Source organism: Silene latifolia, chromosome X, assembly GCF_048544455.1.
Source record: "Silene latifolia isolate original U9 population chromosome X, ASM4854445v1, whole genome shotgun sequence".
Classification (NCBI taxonomy): Eukaryota; Viridiplantae; Streptophyta; class Magnoliopsida; order Caryophyllales; family Caryophyllaceae; genus Silene; species Silene latifolia.
In genome coordinates, this window is record NC_133537.1 from 243,870,516 (window position 1) to 243,879,215 (window position 8,700).

The following is an 8,700-nucleotide window of genomic DNA, read 5'->3' on the forward strand; positions in this document are numbered from 1 at the left end:
AACCCTATTTTCAGCAAACATATGATTCCATACTAGATTTTAGATCAAAAAGTGAGTTGGTAGAGAAATTATTTTGGGGAAGAAGTTGTAACATTGTTCTTCATCTTTTTCAATTATTCAATCCAATCATCTTTCTTGCTTTATAATTGTTGGTATATTTCCTTCGTCACTTCTTATTTCCTCTTGTTTTTAGTTGTTGATTTCGTTTCCCTTTGTTTATGTTTCACCCATTTTTGAATATTTGTTTTGCTTGAAGTCAAAGTTACCATCTTTTTGCCTATTTTTACTTTGATTATGGTATGATTAGTTTGTTATCATCTTTTTGTTGCCAATTGCATACTTAGTACTAGTAATCAATTAATTATCATGTTCATGGTTAAAGTTGCCTCCTTTATTTGTAGTCTTGTTAAAAAAGCCATGATTAGTGAGTAGTACCCTTGCTAGGATGCGATTGGGCACTTACATGAGTGATTAACATGTTTGATTCCATTTAAATAGCCATTAAGGGGAAATTGGTGGGGTTTACCTTAGGATTTATTTTGTGAATGTTATAATTTGGGAATTTGGTTGATTGATGACCCTTGTCCACCAACGGGAATTGGTTAGGTCCTAAGTTGACCTCCCATTTACATCCTTGGCCTATTTGGGTTGAACCTGGGAGGGAGAGCCTAAAGAGGGTGCCTTTGGGAACCGGTTTGACCTTCACCTTTGGGAAAAAGGGTTGGGAAGGCCGGGAATTTATCGTATACTTAATGACTCCTAGCATAAATCGACTACCTTGGGGATAGTGCGCATTCCTAGGGTCTTAGGATGTTGTATTGGAGATTCCGAGTCATGAGCCCGGGAGGGAGTTGAGTCGGTAGGTCTAGTGTCCTATTATGAGCCCGGGAGGGAGTCGATAGGCGAGTTAGAGGCATTTTCCCCCGCCATGTGTACCCAAGATGACTTATTGCCGGAATTAACATGATAATCATGGAAGTTTGTAGCCTAATCATGCCCTAGTCCTTTTATATCTTGAGTAACACATCTTTCCATTTAGTTTTGTTTTCTCTTTGAATTTAGTTTTTGCTTATTTAGTTTAATTTGCTAGTCATTTAGTGTAGCCTACATAGTTAATTTACCAATCAATCCTTTTTCTTTAACTTAGCTAAACTTAAGAATAACAACAATTAGTAGTCTCCCAAGCTCCTCGTGTTCGACCCTTACTAGTGCAACGCATCGTTCACTTGCGAGGTTTAACTTGAACCATCAGCTCCATACCGAATATCTCATATTTCTGTATTAACAGATCTATGCGGTACTTCCTAACAATGGAAGTATCTTCATAAGCTAGTTCAAGGCTGTCCCATATTTCCTTGGCCGTTGAGCAAGAAGAGAAACGGTCGAGTTCTGCAGTAGTCATCCCATTCTGCAATAGGCTTATTGCTTTAGAATTCTTTTCGGCCTTCTTGTAGTCAGCCTCGATATAATCCTCTTCCTTTTTCTCGTAGGTAGTGTCTTCAGTGGATGCAACCAAAATTTTATGCGGTCCGTTTTGGATAATCCTCCAGCACTCCCAATCATGGCCCTTCACATAGTGAGTCATCATGTTCTTCCATAAACCATAATTTTTCCCATCAAAGACGGGACACTTGAGGTATTTAGAATCCATTTATCACGTGATAGGCAGCGGAATATAAAACGATAAGATAAATAACAGATCAGCCTCTTTGTGGTTAGGCAATCAAGAGAACGAGGCTCTGGTACCAATTGAAGAGTCTATCAATAGCCGAAATACTCAAGAGGGGGGGGGGGTGAATTGAGGATTTAAAAACTTAGCCAACTTTTTCGATTGTAAATAATTAATTATTTAAAGTTTATTGATTAAACTTTAACTTATCAACTAATTAACGAATTAAAACAAAGTGTAAATAAAACGAAATAAAAGAAAGAGAAGAGAGACACACACGATTTTTGAAGTGGTTCAGTTTCACAAATCGAAACCTACGTCCACTATTCTCGATTAATAAATTTAGTACCTTTCTACGGATTACAAATTTACTAACCCAACTCGTACAACTAACCCTAGTTGTAACTCAAGTGAGTATTACTAAATACTCGAGTGACTAACTTACGCTAATAAGAAAGCACTAATGATTCTTCTAAAAGTTCACGTTAATGAACGAGTAAGAAATCAATTAAGTACTATTATCTTATAACGATAACAAAAGAACGAATGCACAAGTTTATAAACACACGACGTTTTCGAAAATTAACAAAACGTTTTTCTTGTTTTAAAACACGGTTTTTATTTTTTTAAAATAAATCAAAGTTATGCTCAAAGGTCTTGCTTTCAAATGTAGCAAAGAGTAAAGTATTTATAGCAAAAGAGGAAGCATGGCACTCGGTTTACACGAAACCCTAGAGGCCGAAATAACAAACACATAAACAAATCATATCTTTTTTATTTCTTTCCTTAAAACCCTAAGAGATAATAGAGAATATTCAAAAGATAATTTATAAATTATTCTCTTATTATCCTTTCCTTAAATCTTAAGATATGATAGGATTTTCCATAACAAAATATCCTTATCATAAATAACTAATCTAGCTAGATATAAAAGATATGTTAAGATAATTCTAGAGAATAAAATATTAACAATAGTAATTGTTATTCCTTAAGCTTACACGAAATAAACACGGCTCATATGCCTCATTTTTCGTAAAAACCCTAGCTTGAAGTTAGGTTAGATTTTAGGGTTTAAGAGTATGCTTTGTTAGAAACCCTAATTAGTAATATGGCTCAACTCATAAGTTGATCCAATATAATTACTAAATATAAGATTTAAAGTAAAACCACACTCTATACGAATATGGGCTTCCTTATTAAATAAATACTTTTGCTAAAACATTTAAAAGGAACAAAAACATTTTTCAAAAAACATTTGAAAACCTCTTTAAGTCGTGTGTAATATAAGCTCAGCATCTCAATGTTATAGTAGAAGAGCTATAACATTGAGCTCTTGCATAAGTAATGTTATAGCTGCCAAGCTATAACTTTACTAACATAAGGAATCCATTCTTATGTTTCCATTACGAGATAATCATCTACACTATTCTAATCTTCTTAGGAGATCTTCGAGTATAGGCTACTTCATCATTCAAGCTTGATTAATCTTTATATGAGCTTCATCTTCTCATGAAGCTTGAATAATTCTTTCACTTATCTTGTGATATCTTGATCCGTAATTGAGGGCTTGATCACAATATAGCTTAGTCTTGCATGCTTTCATCACAATTCTTTAAGCTTTGCAAATAGTAAGTCTAATCTGAAGGGACTAAACAAACAATTACGCGCAACGAGTATATAAAAAGTGAAGTACTCTTGACATCATCAAAACATAAACATATATTCTATATGGTTCAACAAGTCACTTGCGAGAGTGGCTTCACGCCCTTGATTCACCCTCTGTGGAACCCGCCACAGGAGGGGATGTGCACATTAAGGAACTTGGGTTATCGCTCAGTGTTGATGAGCGGGGATTTGGTGGGTACGGCTGCGGTCCCCCACTGGAGGCGAGGATTAATGGTTGCGATTGGTAATCTGGCAGGACTGGTCCTTCGGCCAGTCAGAGGAGTATTGGTGATTGGAGGAGGTGTGGGGTGTATGTTTGTTGTATTTAGTTTGTGTGTTCCTTCAGTTACTGACCTTGTGTGGTGTTGTTTGTGTTTTCTTCGTGTATTGTGTCTGCCGTGATCCATTATGGGGAGCAGTCGGTCTTAACAGGTTGATGCATGGTTCTTAGCCGGGTGCTTTGGAGGGACGAGTCTACCACGAGTCATGACAGAGATAGTATCACGTAGCTAGTAATGGTCATTAGTTGTATCTTTTTTTTTTGTTGATAATATGTAAATAAACACAATTGTTCTTTTATCGACATTTGATATTCACTATTCCTCGGGTAACCGAGATGGTAACGCCCTTATCTGCTGGGGAAGGTATTGTTAAGGCTCCTTGGTAGATGGAGGTGTTACAAAGTGGTATCAGAGCGACGATTTTGGAACCTGTAACTAATGAGCCTAATGAACGTAGTGAGTCTAATAAAATGAATCTGGTGTATGTGTGGTTGGAGCCCCGACAGTTGCTTGATTTTGGGTGGGAAGGCTGTTAGGTTCATATACCTATTATTAGACTTCTCTAATAATGAACTAATTAACTTATTAACAATTTGTTCTTTAGATCTAGTGCATGCATAACAAAATGAAATATTTATAAGAAAAACAATGTCCCTTACATTGCTATATGGTTCGAAATATAGGGCACAAGTAAGGTCACCTTTCTTCACTTGTTCTTGAGCTTAATGTGATGGATGATCCTCCTAAGACTCCAAGTATAGAAGACACTCCAATAAGTTGCACCCAAGATTAATCCCAAAATTCCTACTAATATTAACTAGATATGTAGTAGAAATGTAACCTTAATAATACTAATATTTCTAGTATTACTACCGCTAGTAATAGATTGAGTGTATTAGTATTTGTGAGAGTTTTTTAGCAATTGCATGTGAGGGAAAATTAGAGAGAAAAACAAGCAAAAGCTAGCCTTAGAAAAATGAGCAACAAGTGCTCATATATGGAGCACAAAACCGGTGGCTCCTTCCATAGGGGGGAATATTTTTGCTTTTGTTTTTACTCTTTTGTATAGTGTAGGTAGAGTGTAGGGAACATATATGTAAGATGTAGTATGAATAAAGCTTGTGTGATGTGTCACAATCACACTTTAATCAACACAAACAAAAGACAAAAGAGCATCTTTTGTTCTCTTTATTTGGCCGAAAATATGGACCCATTTTGGTCCATTTTTGCCTTTTGTCATTTGTCCCACAAATGCTTATAAATCATATGTTTAACTATCCTACATAATTAATTATTAATGTAATCATTTAACACTTAAATATTACAATTAATAATATAATATACACTCCACTTTTTGAGTAGTATACTACCATTATATCAACATATAATGGGTCCCATAATTACTAGTTAGTTAAAACTAAAACTTCTTGTAACTTTAAATAACTAATTACCTCTACCTCTAAATTTATATAATACCTCAACTAATTTAGTAATTTAACACTTAATTACTAAATTAAATCTTATTTAATCACATTAAATAAGACGTAAAATTGCTCTCCCATAATAAAGGAATTAACTAATCTGTATCGCATACAACTAATTAAATATCTATTTGAGCCTCATCCTATAGGTGTGACCTAAAGGGATCAACTGACCATCACCGTCACACGACAGTAATGTCAAACTCTAGTTAGCCAATCATTACCGATAAATGACGATCAGTCGATTATATAAAGAATCATCCCTCACGTATTCTTAGGATGAGATTTAATTATGATATTAAATCATGTGATCGCACTATTGTTGAGGACACATTTCCCAACAATCTCCCACTTGTCCGAGACAAGTGTGCGTCACCAATTCTCTTGTCCTATTATAATCTCCCACTCAATGCAAGGTGTCTTGCAGGTCGTACTTGCACTTGATCATATCTTGAGTGGTTTCCTCGATCTGGAGATTAACTGTCTGACCGGAATTATCTATCATAGATACCTTCCGAGCGTGGCCACGCATTTCAGTTAATTACTCCTCGAGTGGCCTTGAGATTTCAAACAACCCTGACAAGGGGTGGACAATTCCTATCGCCCTATTCCCTTCGTTTAGCCACAGTCCATCATAACCCCAAATATACCCAGTTTGACCTCATTTACGAATCGTAGAGTATAAATCAAAGCTAATCAGAAGTTGTGCCAACTTGGCCGAATAGTCTCTAGTCAAAAGAATTGACTGATAAGAATACTATAGTAGCTCTTGCCACGACCAGGCTATATGAATTACCAGAACTCTATAAGCGGTCACTGCCCGACAGAGTGTCCCATAAAGTCTGCCTATGTGATCGACTAGTCATCCCATATGACTCTATGGCACTTGAACTTGCCATCAATCGCATCACACTCTAGTCACTATGAGACGTCACCTCATATAAGTAACTAGGGGCGAATACCATATCAATCCAGTTCACTTTAATGGGGTTCAATTTGTCTCTACAACCGATTCGGATACGACAAGGTAGCGGGTGAGTTTAATAAAACTCAAACAATAAATGCGATTATCACATATGAATAGTCAATACACTATTACTACTTCACGTCCTATAATCTTTAGTGTATTAATAACACTAGTTAAAATGCAATAAAAGCTTGGCAAGTGGATATATCCTATATCCATATATTCCAACTTTTTCAATTGCTATTTCCTTCTATTCAATGTTATCTCTAATAACTTGAATTCATTTCCAAGTATTTGTCTAGTCTTCTTGCTAGACTTGGGCTCTTTAACTTGAAAGATGCTCCCACTGTTATCACATAACTTGTGATAAAGTCATTTGTAGAGGGATTCACCCTTAATCCCCACGTTGACCATTTAATCACTATTTACTTAGATTCCTTTTGTAGAATTTGCAATGCGCGAAACTAAAACACTTTTCTTAGTTTCTTACTCCTAAGTCAATAAGATATCCTAGGATTTCAACAAATCCCTTTGAGTTTGGAAACTAATGTTTGTGCAACGCTTCAACACATTACTTAGTTTATCATCCAAACATATAAATGAATCCTTAATTCTTCTCAAGAATCTCAAGAATGCTCTTTAAGGCTTTCACAAGCCATATCATGGGAATCATCTTGTTATTGACTTATCATGCCCTGGGCTTAAGGTTCGTCACAGCATGTGCGTCTGTTGGCATACATGATCGTTCTAACGGTGGAAACATTAGTAATCGATTTCATGCGATCAACAACTTAATAGGTTCAGTGAACAACTATGACTCCATCAAAGTAATTCCACTTTTATCAACATGAATAACCCATTCAACCTTGTTGATGTTAAACAGATACGAAAGATCTCATCCTCATAAGACTCTAAACTCTATGCCAATATACTCTCACATAGATTTCAAAAATCTAGAATACATCGCACTTCCTAGTCTCCTAATTACTCTTTCCAGAAGAGAGAATTGGTACATTATTCTCAATAAGTAATATGTTATCATCATATAAGATATGGAAAAATGATTCTGGCTCCCACTTAACTTTATGTATAATCATGATTCTTCAATCATGTGAATGAAACCATTCACTATTATTACATGAACGAAAAGTATAATCCTTTAATGCTTGCTTAAGACCATTCTAGGATCACTTAAGAAGGCTACGCATAAGATGTTAGGATTCTTAGATCTTTATCTAAGGTTTGTGTTCCATACACATCCTTCTCTAAATTCCCATTTTAGAAAAGCGAATTTTTAATATCATTTGCCATTCATCATTAAAATGAGATGTGGCAATTTCCTAACATAATTAATCTTGATCAACATCTTCATGTCAATCTTATGCATTTGAGTACTCTAAAGCTCTATTTACCTTGAAAGAGACCCTCGCTTTAAAGTAAATCTACTCTTGAGTAACAATTTTCGGATAGTAATGCTATGGCTCGTATGCAACAAAGTCGATTTAGAATAAAGTCATAATACCATTACTTTCACAAAACAATATTTTTAACAACAGGACATGTGTGCTAAACTCCCACTAAGCTATACTCCCACTCTATCTTTATAGATTATAGTTCCATTACTTTCACAAAGTAACACTTTAACTATAAGACATGTTTGTAACGATCCAATCTACTCCGACTCTATCTCTCAGAAATACATCTATCCTTTTGAGAGATAGCTTTGTGAGTTACAAACATATATATGGTGGAGTATTAGGAGTTTGTCTAGATTGACATGTTAGCACATAAAAGACCAACTTTATCATGGCAGCTTGACTCTTGTCATATGCCAGTCTGATCCATGTCATATGTTAAATAGACTCTCTATTTAAGGTATCTCATGTTTGACCATCCGTTTAGAATTACTTGTCCGTTTTGGATTGCAAATTCCCAAAATTGAGTTTAACAACTCAAACTGACTCATATTAGTTTGATCTTATGGGTAGTGACACTAGGTCATAATACATCTTTAGTAAATCAAATTTATTACTTAGATCTTTGCCACTACGATCGGATCGTAATGCTTTAGTCTTTTCTTCAATTGGTTCTCTACACCATTTAGAAATTTCTCAAATTTCTCAAATGCTTCACTAAATATTTGATTAAGTAAATATACCCATATCTACTTAAATCATCGGTAAAAGTGACGAAGTAGTCATAAATTCTCCTTGCGGCGATGCTCATTAGAACACATATATCGGCATGTATTAGTCCCAACAAATCACTTGCTCATGTCCCTTTACCACTAAAGGAGGTACAAATCATATTGCAAAGGAGACAAGATTCACATATTCCATATGATTGAAAATCAAATGGTTCATTAAATCTAGTCAACACTAGCCTTTAATGTGATTCTTATTTATGTAACCTAATTGAAAAAGTCAAATGTACAAATCATTTGGATTACTAGTTATGAGTCTTTTAGATCGTATTATGTAGATATCATTGCTTGAGTTGGAAGTGTCTAAAACATGTATATCATTAAGATAAGTGACATGGTTCACAACCATGTCTATTTTTTAACAAAATACAACAATTGTCTTTGATGGCAAAATATAAATCCTTTCATGTCTCACATAGAAATGGAAACAATGT